This window comes from Labrus bergylta, chromosome 10 (assembly GCF_963930695.1).
Source record: "Labrus bergylta chromosome 10, fLabBer1.1, whole genome shotgun sequence".
Taxonomy (NCBI): domain Eukaryota; kingdom Metazoa; phylum Chordata; class Actinopteri; order Labriformes; family Labridae; genus Labrus; species Labrus bergylta.
Genome location: NC_089204.1, coordinates 20,505,554 through 20,519,425, shown reverse-complemented (window position 1 = coordinate 20,519,425; position 13,872 = coordinate 20,505,554). Strand labels below are relative to the sequence as shown.

The 13,872-nt window shown below is 41.4% G+C and overlaps 1 protein-coding gene across 1 annotated transcript in view; it reads left to right on the top strand.

The window, feature by feature from the left end:
- The first annotated feature begins 3,285 nt into the window (after nt 1-3,285).
- The window catches only part of LOC109987906 (C-terminal-binding protein 2), a 68,062-nt gene continuing 57,475 nt past the window's right edge, over nt 3,286-13,872 (top strand). Inside the window, exon 1 of the mRNA XM_065959430.1 lies at nt 3,286-3,607. The gene's annotated coding sequence lies outside the window, so the exon portion shown is untranslated. The remainder of the gene's footprint in view (nt 3,608-13,872) is intronic.

The following is a 13,872-nucleotide window of genomic DNA, read 5'->3' as shown; positions in this document are numbered from 1 at the left end:
TATAATGCAGGGTTTTAAAAAAAAAACTATGACGCAAAAATTAAGTTTTATCTCAAATGGTTAATAAACTAAGTTACATACTTCCTCATACCTGTCATTTTTCATCACTAAACTGCAACATTGACTTTGTGATTCCTCATTATAGCTTCAGATGGATTTGTTTTGGGAGTAACGTCAGTGCCTGTGTGTTGTGTTTCATTTATTTGGAAGACTGGAATGCTTTCTTTCAAATGAAGTTTTTGAGCTTCAACCTCACAGCAGTAAGTCTTGTGTCTTTCCCTCCTCCCGCCATCCGTCCCCTCTGCTGCCACTGCAAACATATGCTTCAGTTGGTATCCCCTGTTGCCTGGTGTTGGTCTTTGGAGGGTTTGGGTTCATGCCCGGTAGTTACATTGTGCTGATGACAAAATGACCACAGGGGAAACCGCAGTGGACAGGGCCAAGAGCCCCCCCCCCCAGGCATGGGACCACACACACACAGGGAACATGTACAGGAGCTACCATGACTCTCAGTATAGAAGAAATGATTCTTCTATCCTTTACATTGATTTATTTTTTTATCTCGTGGAAAGCTCTATTCAAAGACTATAATTTGCCGGAATTGCTAGAAAAGTATGCAGAGACTCAAGTGACCGGAAAATCCAAAGATGCTTTCTGCCATCTGGCCAGCACTACTGTGTGAATTAAAAGGGGAGAATATAGATGCATGCTTTAAGCATGACACCAAGGCACAGCTGCAGTTGCTGCGATGTGCACCTGTGGCTTTCGAGCGAGTAAACATGCAGTTGAGCTCAAACCCCATCTATCATTTCTATCTATCTATTTCTTCCATGTTTCTAAAGATATATTGCTGCCAGGGCCATATAGGCAGAATTTGAGAAAAGCAGAGGTTGCCTCCAGAGTCCAAAACACAATCATAACACCATTACAAAGCTTGACAAAACAACAAAAAGAAAGTCTTTGCACTGTGCATTTGTTGGAACTTTAAAAATAACTTATTTATTCAGTTTACTGTTTGAGTATACAATTATACTTCCCTGAAGGTCTCATTATTTTTTGTCTCTTCAGCACTGCAAGCATAACAAGGACCAAATCAGTAGATCATTCAACCATTTATTCATTTAGTTGTTTGCCTAAAGGTAACCAAATTAAACTGCAGCCTACAAGTACAGGAATACATTTGCAAAAACACAGGATGTATTAGCCCACTTTCAAAAGTAGAGATCCCCCTAAAGATGGTAGCAAAAGCCCTTACCTGTGTATACTTCAGACAAAGGAATTTCCAGTTTTCAGATCCAAGAGAACCTTTCATCTTTAACAAATAATACAGGTCTTCCCTCTCAATAGTATGTTGAAAAGTTAGCTTGATATGTGTGGATAAATATAGTAAATGTAAATGCAGTACACAGTGAGACAGCAGAGATTCAGAGATGTGTAAAAAAAAAAAATCTTTAAAGTGTGATTTGCATATATGGATTTACCTGAACTTCTAAACAGAAAGTTATTCACCTGTAGAATTCTACAGAAATATGCTTCGTAATTGATCCAGGAATAGCTTTTTCGCTAGATAGATAGATAGATAGATAGATAGGAACTTTATTAATCCCTTGGGAAGGTTCCCTCAGGAAATTCAGATTCTAGCAGCAGGTAACACCAAAGGATAGAACAGCACACAGATACAAAAAGTAAAATAAAAAACACAAGTTATATACAAATGATATACTGTACACACACAGGAGCAGCAATGGAGCTTTCAGATTGCCAGTTGAAGATGAGAAACATACAACCCTGTTATGCCTTGTATGCAATGTGTAACCGCTACAGTGAAATGGTGGGGTGTCGTTCTGCCCCTGATCTGCCATTGTTAGTATTAACAGAGGCATAATGTAATGCTGGAGCCGTGTGTGTGTGCGTGTGTGTGTGCACATGCCTGAGTGTGTGTGAAGTTTTCTCTGTGTTTACACATTGTGCATCCTGCACTTCTGCAAGCTGTAAGCAATCCACACTTGATGCCAATATTACACTGTTGCAAATGCAATATGTAGCCTAAGTACAAAGGCCAAAGGCGTATTGACGGTAGAACTTAATTACAGCACTGCAGAATCTCAATCAGTAAGCGGCGTAGCACCCCTAGTTTACTGTCTTTTAGTTGTCTATTGTTTCGACAATACATTTGTAGAATTGTAACTGGTCCATAATACACCTGTGTCATGTAACTAGTGTTAAAACTAGTGACATTTTGGGATTATTTGGGATACTCCAGTATTAATCCAGACTGTAAAGTATTTTATTCTTTTACAAAGAACTGAAGGTTCAATGTAATAAAATGACTAGCCTAAATAAGGAGGTTGTTGCTTGGTATGTTGGTTGATCCGTCTTAGAAATGAGCTCGCTCAACAGGCTTATCTCAGCATCTCTTTGTGTTTTGTCCCGATGACATTTCAGATGGTTAGAATGATTACTCAAATCTTAACTAAACTTAAAATAAATGGTGCAAACTGGTTAAGGTTGTTTTTTTTGGGGGGGGGGGGGGGCGGCGAAGTAACAGGATTGAAGAAAAAAAAGTTTCCCTAAAACGCTGTTTTCAAATGACCAGTGTGTTTTCTGTTTATGTTAGCTGCGTTAAAGGCTAGTGAAACATATATGGTAGGCTATTTTGTGAACCTAGACAGTGTAAGAATGAAACATAATAGGCCTGTATACAGAGTAGGTTGAATGGTAGTTAACTGTCATTAAAAAATAATAAGGGGGGGGGGGGGGGGGGGTCAGCTTGAGTTGCTTGAAGTGCTTAAGCACAAGCTTGCATAAAGTTAGTAAAGCAGAGTGCTTTGAATAGAGAGCAATAATAAAATAAAAATGACCCTTTGAAATGTTTTGATTAAAGGCAGCAGCAACAACAAGTGTGCTTATAACCTATTCTCACTGACACACACTGTATATACAGGCTATATATGTGTGTGTGTGTGTGTGTGTGTGTGTGTGTGTGTGTGTGTGTGTGTGTGTGTGTGTGTGTGTGTGTGTGTGAGTGTGTGTGCGTGTGTGTTAGATATTACTAACGCAACTAAGCTTTTCTTCAGATTTCCCTATGACTGTCCCATCTTCAAAGTGTCTCTCATCTTTGCTACGTGTGTGCGTGTGCGTGTGTGTATGTGTGTGCGTGCGTGTGCGTGTGCGTGTGTGTGTGCGCGCGCGCGTGTGTGTGCGTGTGTGTGTGTGTGTGCGAGTGAGGGAGAAGTGGGCAAAGGCTCCGCCTCACTCAAAAAGCGAGAGAAAAAAAGGGAAAGCAAACTGATACACACCTCTCAATTCTGGCAGGAGGAAAAGAATAGGAGTGTTTATGAAGCGTATAAGTAAACAGCAGGATAACCAGGCACACCGAGAGCTGCGGCTACTTCCCCCTTTTAAAAAACCGACAGCAGGCACCGTTTCCCAGCGCCGGAGATTGTCCCGTTGCGTTCAGGATTAAGTTTTTTTTTTTTTATGTCATCCAAAGGTGGATCATTATCTAAATCCGAGATAACAAGCGAATTTGAAATGCGTAGCCTGCGATGCTAAGTCTGGAGCCCCTAAAGCCGACGTTTGAACTCTCTATAAACATCCAGTCGAGGTAGGATACAAGATTATTGAAAAAAAGGTGGTGAAAAAATGTTTCAGTGTGTGCTCCGTCGGGGTGTAGTTTTTGAAAGCTCTGCTCGCGTCGCTGTCCATGTGTCCCTGCGCCATCAGCAAGGAGGGACAAGGGACGATGGGTGTAGACATCAGCCGATACTTCACTTCATATGAGTGATGTTGGAATACGTTTTTTTTTTTTTTTTTTATCAAGTAACGATTAGAGTTATAAGATAGTGGTGAAAAATCTTAAAAGATGCAGTGAAGATCAACAACGGGTATTGTTCTGTAAATATTGATAGAGTCATTGTAATGAATGCATTGAAAAGCATAAAGCCAAGTGGGATACACTTGAAAGAGTTTGATCAAAAGTTTGGCACACGTGTTTTTTTTTCGTGCGTGCAGCTGCAACATTTTTTTTTTTTTTTGCTCGCATGTGTGCAACCAAACACATCCAGTTTGAACTTCACTTGTCATCTGCAGCCTACTAATTAATGAGTGTTTAATTAGTGATCTAATCAGGCCTCCTTATGAACACCTGCACATAATCCTTTTAATTCACAGATTTGACAGGCAGAAGGGGCATTGCTTATCAAAAATGCAATTCTATCCCTCTCCCCTCTTTCTTTCTTTTTTTTCTTCTTCTGCATTTGGAGGAAAAGCTTCAAGTGGAGGAGGAGGAGGAGGAGGAGGAGGAGGAGGGCGGCTCCATTGTCTGGCCAGTGAAGGGGTGGAGATTGAGGCTGTATGCAGATGTGCTGCTGGCAACGGACATCTGCTCTCCCCCCGTGGGCATTGTCACAACAGGCAGGGGAACTTAGAGTGGAGCTTGCCCGCAGAGAAAAGGCCTTTGTGAAGGACATGGAGGCCCTGGCCCTCACCCTGAAACGCCATGTTTATTAGGATATCTGATCATCTCAAGAGGTTTTGCTTTGAGACTGAGATTATGAAGCCCCCACCCCCACCCCCACCCCCACCCTTACCCACATACTAAAAAAGTACCTGATCATGCAACTGATACATTTCTTATTAGTTGGTCATTTCTTACTTAGATTCCCTTTTGCCCATCTGCAACACCACCCTCCCTGTTTGCTTCTTACTCTCTCATCTCGTGCCTCCAACTCCCCCGGGGGTTGAACTTCTTTCTTTCTCCTCGCGTCTCTGTGGCCCGTATGTGTTTGGATATGAAAGCCAGCCTCCAAAGGCAAATGCATCGCAGGACGCTCCACAATGTACACGACCGCTCCTATCAGGCCCTTTTGATTTATCGCCGAGGAGGAAGAAATGCCAGGAAAACGCAAAAAACAGACGCTTTGATATTTATGATGTCGCGCATATGTTTTGTGCTTGATGGTAGTTGTTATCAGTGTTTACGCACGTGTTTTTATTGGAAATAAGGGGTCTCATTTGCCTCAACAGATATTCCCTGGTGACTGGTGGAGTCCTTGTGCTGTGATTACGAACATGATTTGTTCTTGTAGGAAGCACTGCTTGTACATGGCTGATCTGCTGTGCAACATGCTTGTGTAAGGGCCTCATTTGTGTGTTTCTGCTGTCTTATGACACGCTGGATAGTTGCGAGAAGCGAGCTGGGGAGCGAGTGCACTGATGCAGGAAGAGATGATTGGTTTTGAAAGCTCAGGTGCTGTCTCTCGCTTCAGCCAGAGAATACTTGTTGGACTTATTCTCGGGGACTACTTTCTTCTACTTCTGCCGTGTGTGTCTTATTTGTTTACACGATTTACAAGATGCAGAACAACTTAAAAAAAAAAAAAAAGAAACCCTGAATTGAGCACTGCCAGCCTGTTTTGAAGTCAGAGAAGCAAAGTAATTACACTTGGTTAATCATATTCTCAGAGCTAATACTCCATTTAACACAGTAATTTGGATGCTGCTGAAATAGCTCTTCTGAACTCTTCTGAGAATTCCCATAATGGCCAGGCCGCTAACGTCTCCTAAGAGTTCCCATAGGAGTCGGTTTGAGAGGAATTTACTGTCATGTGATTGTGCTGTGCATTGTGGAGAGGAGGTAATGGGTGTGAAATTACACAGTGCCATCTGCAATAGGCCGAAACTCACAGCCTGATGTCACTTAAACATACTGGTTTGCGAATTTACATGGAGGAGGATTAAGGATTGATACCTACCACGTGTCTGGCTGCAAACCATATCCTGTTGAGTAATTCTTAGTTGTTTACTTCTCTTCACTTGGAGTTTTGTTGTAGTTTATTGATAGAACACGTTTTGATGTTGCAAACAAAAAAATGCATTGAGAATTTGATAGCAATCCGCAAACAGAGAAATGTGTGCATCAGAGCATGTCAACATAGGAGGAAAACTTGTACTTCACTTACTCTTTGAGATCTGTTTGAGTGTCTCTCTTTCTTGCTGGCAATAGTTTTGTCTCAATAGAACAGACATTTTAAACTCTACTGAGTGGTTAGTTTAGTGTAATTGTGGCACTTTACAAGTTCCCTGCACCTGTTTCTTGCTCGTTCAGACTTGCTTTGTTTTGTCTCAGTTGCGTCTGAGTCTGTCGTTTTTTTTGTGTGTCTGTGGCTGTGAAGGATAGTTTTGGGAGAGTGGATGTGTGCAGCAGCAGGTGTCTGATTGTCTTCACTGATAAGGCGTGTTTGCACTAAAAAGACACAGGGCGCAATAAAGTGTCTTGTTTCTTCCCACTCCTCGGTCTGCTTTGATATAATATACAGGGAAACAGTTTGGAGATATAGGTAGATACTGCCTTAGTTGTTTCTTAAGAGCTGTCAAAGTCATATAGCCTTCCACTTTGGCAAGCTTGTTTGTGAGCTTTGTCAATCCTGAATTATGTATTTAAGAGGTTATGTTGGCATGCCGACCAGACAATCAAATTATAGTCCAAGGGATTTAATTGAGTCAATCAAACCAACACAAAAAGTTCCCAAATCTATATCATCATATCCATAGAGATAACAAACAAAGTTTTCCTTAAAAAAAAGAAGAAAAAAATACATTATCACTACAGCTGCTGCTGCTGCTGCTGCTGCACCCTTTCCCTGCTTACAGTCTTTCTGAGTATTTCTTTACTTGTTAAATGACACGCAGTCTGCTAGATGTTTTTGCAGCGTGATAGATAAATTAAGATCAAGCATTGATATCAATTCTTCAAGGTCTTGTGGTCTTTAGGAGATTTTTTCTCTTTGAGTTTATACAACAGAGATATCTAATGACAAATAGAGATAAATCTTGAATAGGGGGCGACTGTGACCTGGTGGTTAGTGCACGTGCCCCATGTCAGGAGGCCATGGTCCTCCAAGCAGGTGGGCTGGGTTTTTAATCCAACCTGTGGCTCCTTTCCCGCCTGTCATTCCCTACTCTCTCTCCTTCGGGATTACTGACTCTATCCACTGTCCTCTCTCTAAATAATTACGACATAGAAAATTAAAAAAAATAAACCTTTAAGATATTACTTTAATATTCATAAAAATAAAAAAAATCCAGTATTTTTTGGATTATTCATCATTTTTTTGGGCAGAAAGTAGTTGAACATGCCTATCAAGAGAAGGCATGTTGACTGGCACGAGTAACTTTACATTTAAAAGCTGATAGTTAAATAAGACCCATTAAGCAATTGTGCATTTCACTATCCAAATAGTCGATTTAGTTATTTATTTATGGTAATAATCAATGCTGCAGCCGTACAGAGCAGTTAACGATTTTTGCAGCTTTCTAGGTAATAAGCTGGTTTAAAATGAAGAATGGTCAAAGAAGAGCTCGGCCTCGACATTTTAAAGATATACACCATAGAAACACGTGCAAATGTTTGTGGCTTTGTGTCTTGTGTCACTGGTTTTCTAATCACTTTAAACACTTTATGAAAACCAAGTGAATCAGGGTCTTACTGGGACTCTTATATTAGGAGCATTGTTAATGTAATTAGTACACCAGTGTAAACAAGGCCAATCATTGAAATGACTATAGCCTTCATGGTAAGTGTGTGTGTAGTATGTGGTGGATACTATAATGAGGATTTCTCTAAATTATTAACTCATATGATTGCAGGAGCAGCAGTGGGGGACCAGGGGAGGATGTTTACTGTTCATCGTATTTATGACCAGTGGAGTTAGCTGTCTAATAGCCTCCCACCTGGTGTAAAGCATCACACTTGGATTCCCTGCTCCTCCTTAATGACCGCGCATTTTCATCCAAAGAAGTCTTAATTGCTCTCAACTGCATGCATGGCCCTGATGCCAGAGATGGATGTGTGTGAGTGAGGACGAGGGTGGATGAAGATGCTTCGTTTAGAGATCTAAAAGGATGTTAAACATTGTCTCTCTTCCATGGAAAAGTGTGTGTGTGTGTGTGTGTGTGTGTGTGTGTGTGTGTGTGTGTGTGTGTGTTTGCCAGCATGAAAAAAAAAAAAAAAGCATTGATCCTCTCCCTCTCACCTCCCCGTTTTTCGCTTGGCATAGCCAGAGCTGCCATTAACTTTCATGCAAACCACAGAGGATTAAGGAATGAATAGTGGCTCCGTCTTCCAACTCTGTGTGCATGTACATCATGTGTGCTCGCGCTTGTGTCTGCGTGTCACTTTTTGCAGGAACTAGCAGAGACAAAGCACCATCTGCACGCAGCAGGCTGTCCTGACTGCCTGCTCCTCTCGCTGGGCCAGAGAAGAGGCTTTCTGTGAACATTGTTATGAAACAGACACTGCTGCTGCTGTTGCTACTACGCTGGTTGTTAATGCTGACAGCTAATAATGTCCCCCTGGATGACTGTGCTTTGCTGTAGTCGGCGAGAGAGAGAGAGAGAGAGACAAATGAAGAGAGGAAGAAAGTGAAGGAGAAAGAGAGAGAGAGACAAATAGAGACAGAGATAGCAGTGGGGCGTGAAGTTTTCTCTCATGCGGCTGGTGAAGTTTCCAGAAAAAGGAATTACACACAACTTAAAAGTACAGGCATATGTATTGTGTTTAATTTCCTCTTCTTTTTTTTTTTTTTGTTCCTTCCTTCCTGCTCACTCTCTCCTGTCTCAGGAGGGAGGTGGCAAAAGGAGGAGGAGAAGGAGGAGGAGGAAAGGGTTCCATTGTGTGTCGGCAGAGCCCCTTTTCCAGTCCAGCTGACATAGACTTGTGTCAGGAGGATCCATCCTGCTGATGTTAGGCAAGCTGTAAAGTGAAAGAGATGTCTAAAATGCTGAAGTGTGCCCTGGCCAGTGGAGAGACGGCTCTGTTTGTTTGCCATTCTGCTGAGCACCACTTTGCAGAGAAAACTTTTCTCTCCAAATGTGCTGACGGAGAGAAAGAGGGTGAAAAAAAAAAGAGTTGGAGTTGGGTTTTTTTTTTTTTTTGGAGTCACTTGTGGGCACACAGAGCTTTGCCCATTGTTGGTCTGTGACATTGACATTCAGAAATGGTGAGGTGGGGGAGAATAGAGTTTAGAGCGTACCTTTTTTTTTTTAGGCGTCTCTTACGACACAATCTGTTTGGCCTGCTTTCAGAAAAAAAAAAAAAGACAACTGTTTTCACAAAATCCACGTTTCATGAAAGCCCCATAAAATACAGTTTATCTCTGTCAATAAAAGATTATCTGTATCTTTTTACATCCCTGTTAAATAAATGATTTTTATACCGCATCGGAGTGCCTCAGACTTTCAGTTTAGATTGCCTTTCCACACTACGAACTTTGTTTGTTATCAGGACAGTCATTATTTTTTTGTACTTCACAATTCTCTGAGATAGCAGTCATTGAACCTTTCAACCACATGAATATCCAACATTAGTCCGTTCTTCTTGTCTTCCCTCTGAGCTGTTTTTTTTTTTTTTTCCCACCCAGAGACCTGTCGTGTTGTGTTTGATTGGCCCTGACATTTGAAAAGGTCCTTGAATAAAAAAAAAAAAAGAAGTTGTTTATGAAAACTGAAGAACTCTCCTTGCAGCAGAGTAAAAATGGCATTTTGAAAGGCGCACAGCTCCTGCATATTTAAATGCTAATGGCCCTGTGAATGTGCAGGCTAATAGGATGTTTCTGTCTGGGGTAGTGCAGTATGTACACTTTCAGGATGCAGGCACGCTGTCTAAGTGCTACTTCTAATAGCTCTGGAAGGTGCATCAGCTCACTTTATGAGCTGATTATGTGGAGTCTGAAGTTTCTTTCTATATAAATTATCACATTCTTTATATGGCAGCTCTGAGATTGTCTTGCCACATATCAAGAAGAACAGGTTTTTAATTCTGAAAAACAATCCTCATGGAAATCTTTTTTTGAAACATCTGTGGTGTTTTATCGCAAGGGTTATGATGCAGATAAAGTTTAACAGCTTGTTTTACAAGCTTTCTGATGCTGTTGGCAAAGTAGGGCTTCCAGGCTCAGACTTGGCCCCTGGGGTTCTGGGTGGGCAGCCCTGTAGTGAGGCGTGTGTGTTTTGAGCTGTTTTGTTAGCAGCAGCCGACCACAAGTGCCCTGGATCTCCCTGGACTTTGACCTGCTTGTTGAGGATTTGGTCTCAGTCCTGCTTGCCCCCGATGAGTTTCTATTCCAATATAAGAGGCTGGAAGAACAGGGCAAATTATGATACCATTTTCTCTGATATGATGCCATACCATACCATACCATACCATACCATACCATACCATACCATACCATACCATACACTTGATTGTCCTCTTGGGGAAGTTTGTTCAGGTTCAAGGGATTTTGGACTAGCCACAGTTCCATCAAAAATCAGCACTGATAGCATGGCTTGCTATTGTGAATTTGCATGCGTATGCTTACCAATAAGGAAAGCCTTCCATTGTTTCTTTTTAATGTCTTTGGTTTATTCTTGCAGTCCTGGTTTAAACTGCCTACATACAGCGCTTTCATGCAGCTAACAGCCTCTTTGCTTGCATAAATACTGGCAGGAGTCCAAACAGGGAAACCTGGCAGATGTCCATGAAACCATTTGACTCTTAAACCACGCTGTTAAGTGAGAGGCTGCACTTCACATTGATTTGAACGAGCAGTGGACATCGACATGGTTTCTGCGCACGCACACACACTCGCACTTGCTTGCACAATGTCACACAAAAGCGGTTATGTACTTGTTGCTGTACAGAGAGCTCAACGAGAAGAGCTGTCATCTTGCTTTTCGTCACTCATCTGTGGTTGAAGGTGGCGTCATATCTGCTCGTTGCTAGCAGTTATGGAACGTGTTGCCAAAAGTGAGTGATGGAGCTGAGCGATCGAGTCTTTATCACCTCAGCTATCTCTATTATGAATATGGATAGAAACGATGTTTGGTGAGCCTGAGGCTAATTCTTTGATTTCTCAGCTGCTGAGGAGCTCAGTGGGATGGTTGGCTTTTTTTTTTTTTTTTTACCTTGTCATCTTGTTCACACAAAGACGTGTTTGATTTTCAGCCACACAAAGATGTTTGATTCCTGATCCTGAACAAAAAGGATTTACTGTGGGTTAATGTTTCACTGAGCTAGAGAGAAGCCACAGACTCTCAGTCCCTCCCACTCAGTCCTCTGTGAATACTCCCCTCGGGACTCTGTGTGAGGTTAGAAATTAGTGTCTCTGGGGTTTTCAGACAGCTTTGGCAAATGAAATATGTGGAAATGATTATACATGCTGCAATAATTCAACATCGTCTTATTCTTTACACCACATACACTGACAGCAAAGACATTACTCTATAATAAATGTGTACAATTTACTTAACAGGATTTTTTTTTTTGCAGACTAAAAGTGCATGCTGCTTTTTATTTATAGCTTCCAACATCTTTTGACCTAAGGTGAACATTTTTTTGTGTAATGAAGTTTAGTGCCATCCGGAGACAGCGCTACAGTTCATTGGTATTGCCTTGTCAGGGATTTGCTGATGCCTGAGCTTCTTGTGTTTTACCTACAGCCATACTGAACTCATTTTATTAAAAAAAAAAAACAAAAAAAAAAAGTAGCACTGCCAACTTTGAAAATGAAGAAATTGAGAAGTCCTATTATCTCGTTCAGACATTGCGGCACTCCTGGAACAGTCTGACAAATGATGCACCAAGGGAAGTGTATGAATCCCATGCACCAGTCACTTCATTCCCCATTTTTGTAAAGGCTTTCTGCTCCATTTTCCCCCCTTTTATGGGTTCTTTCTCTTTGTTTTAATCAAGTCTAGAATATGCCATGAGAAAAGTGCTTTCATTTCACCGTACACAGAAAGCTGAAATGATGATGATGATAAACCTGAACAGAGGTTATGTACTCTCCTGTCTTTGAGCCTCAGGGAAAGTTTGAACTTCTGAATATTTTCACTCAACTCAAAGAACATCTTTTGTTCCACGTTACACCATCTTGTCCATGTCTTTCCTCCCATGGTTGAACCTCATCCCTGACCTTTCTTTTCTCTCCACATTTTTCTGCCGCTAAGCTCTTCTTCCCTTATTTTTCCTCTGAATATCTGTAGTGCCTCCTAATCTGTGTGTGCCCTGATCTTGTCTCTCTTTTTTCTCTCTCTCTCTCTCCTACAGCTTCATCTCTGTGTTCTCGCTCACAGGTGGCTGAAGGATGTGCTAGCTCTTTTTTTTTTTTGCCGGCTGTCCGTGTTTCTCCTGTTTGGTGTCTTTTGAATACTAGCCGCTGTCCTTGGTCAGGGAAGCATGCCAGGCTAATAAAACCGGCCAGATAGACATGTACATATGCAAAAACACACATTACTGCACATGGACAAAAACGGCACAAAGATATGCACACTGTGGTAAATGTGTATTATAAGCAAGCTATTAATTCATTAAAGAGGCTGAAAGAGACTACAGGGCTCATCAGAGGTGGAGTAAGAGACAGAACTTGCTGTCATTGAATAGAGGTATTTTAAAGCTTCATTGTTACAAAATGTTCTGTGTAATTAGTTCTCTGGTTTTCAAAGCCTGGTAAATGAATGCTGCTTTTATGTGATGTTTTGCTTTGCATCATCGTGGCCACAGTCACTACCTCCTGTCTCGCTCCCCATCTTTGAGGCTTTCATGCTGGGCAGACTCTTTCAGACCCTCCCTGGAGGCTGGATGCAGCCAGACACCCACCTTGGCCCCTGTTCTCAGCCGTCATGTCTGTGTTTTTTTTTTGGTGTCTGTTGGCATATATATGTGCATGTGTGAGTGTTTGTGCGTGTGTGGGCAGCAGTGTTCAGTGGTGTTCTCACAGTCCAGCTGAGACTGACAGATGGAATCATTTCACACACAGACAGAAAGGCAGGATACAGAAAACCAGGGTGTGTTTAATAGTCCTGGCGCTGCTGCGGTTGGTATTAATCTAGGTCAGTGGCGTTTCGCTCCAGGGGAGTGGGCCTCTGGGGCCGGCTTGGCCTTTTCTCAACCTCGTTTACTCCACTAACTTCACTCACTGCACTACTCACCTATTGTTAGAGAGCCTGACAGGTGTAGTTTGAAGCACGTACAACCTATATAACACACCTCAAGATGTTTACTCAAAGCTCAGTCGGCTGTAGCGTTCCCAAGATGTATGTTGTGCGACACAGAGGACGGCTCATACTGATGGAAATCAGGCTGGAGCTCTGTCTACAGTGATTGAAAAGAGGGCTTCGTAAAAAATCAGTTCGACTGATGAATAATTGACCCATGAAGTCTGTCACTTGTGTAAAAACTGTGCTGACTGGTAAACACTGATTTACTTTCTGTATATTCTAGGCTTACTTCAGTTAATGTTACAATGAATGATGTGTGTCTTCTTCCATTGTTGATGTATGTTCCACTGTGCTGAACTAAAGTAGGAAGTCACTTGAAATAGAGCTTTTTTGAGATCCTGTGAAAGTATTTTCAAAAGTTGAATCAAAAAAGGTTTCTACCCATGAACCTTTTAGGGGTTCAGTACCTAAGTACCTAAGCTGTAATGTGTGTGTATATGTGTGCATGTATGAGGTGTTGTGAGTGTGTGTGTGAAGATGTGTAGATGTACCTGCACTGTTTTATCACTTTTCATAACTATTACATATTTATGGTTTTAGTAATTCACTAGTATGGAATTTAATGATTATTTAACTGACATGTTTTTACCGACGAATGAATGTATTTTGTTATTTTTTTGCTACTGCATCAGAGCTCTCAGAACTATTTTTAAAGAAATAGTCATTCATTTTAGTTTTGCTGTAAATGAACACAACAAAAACAAATTTTCTGTTTTAATGTTTTGACATGACAAAGACCAGACGTGATGCTACATTATCTTAAACAGTAATGAGTAAGAGGTACTTCATATGAACGAGGGTTCAGGAAGCTCTCTAAGGCTCACACTGTAG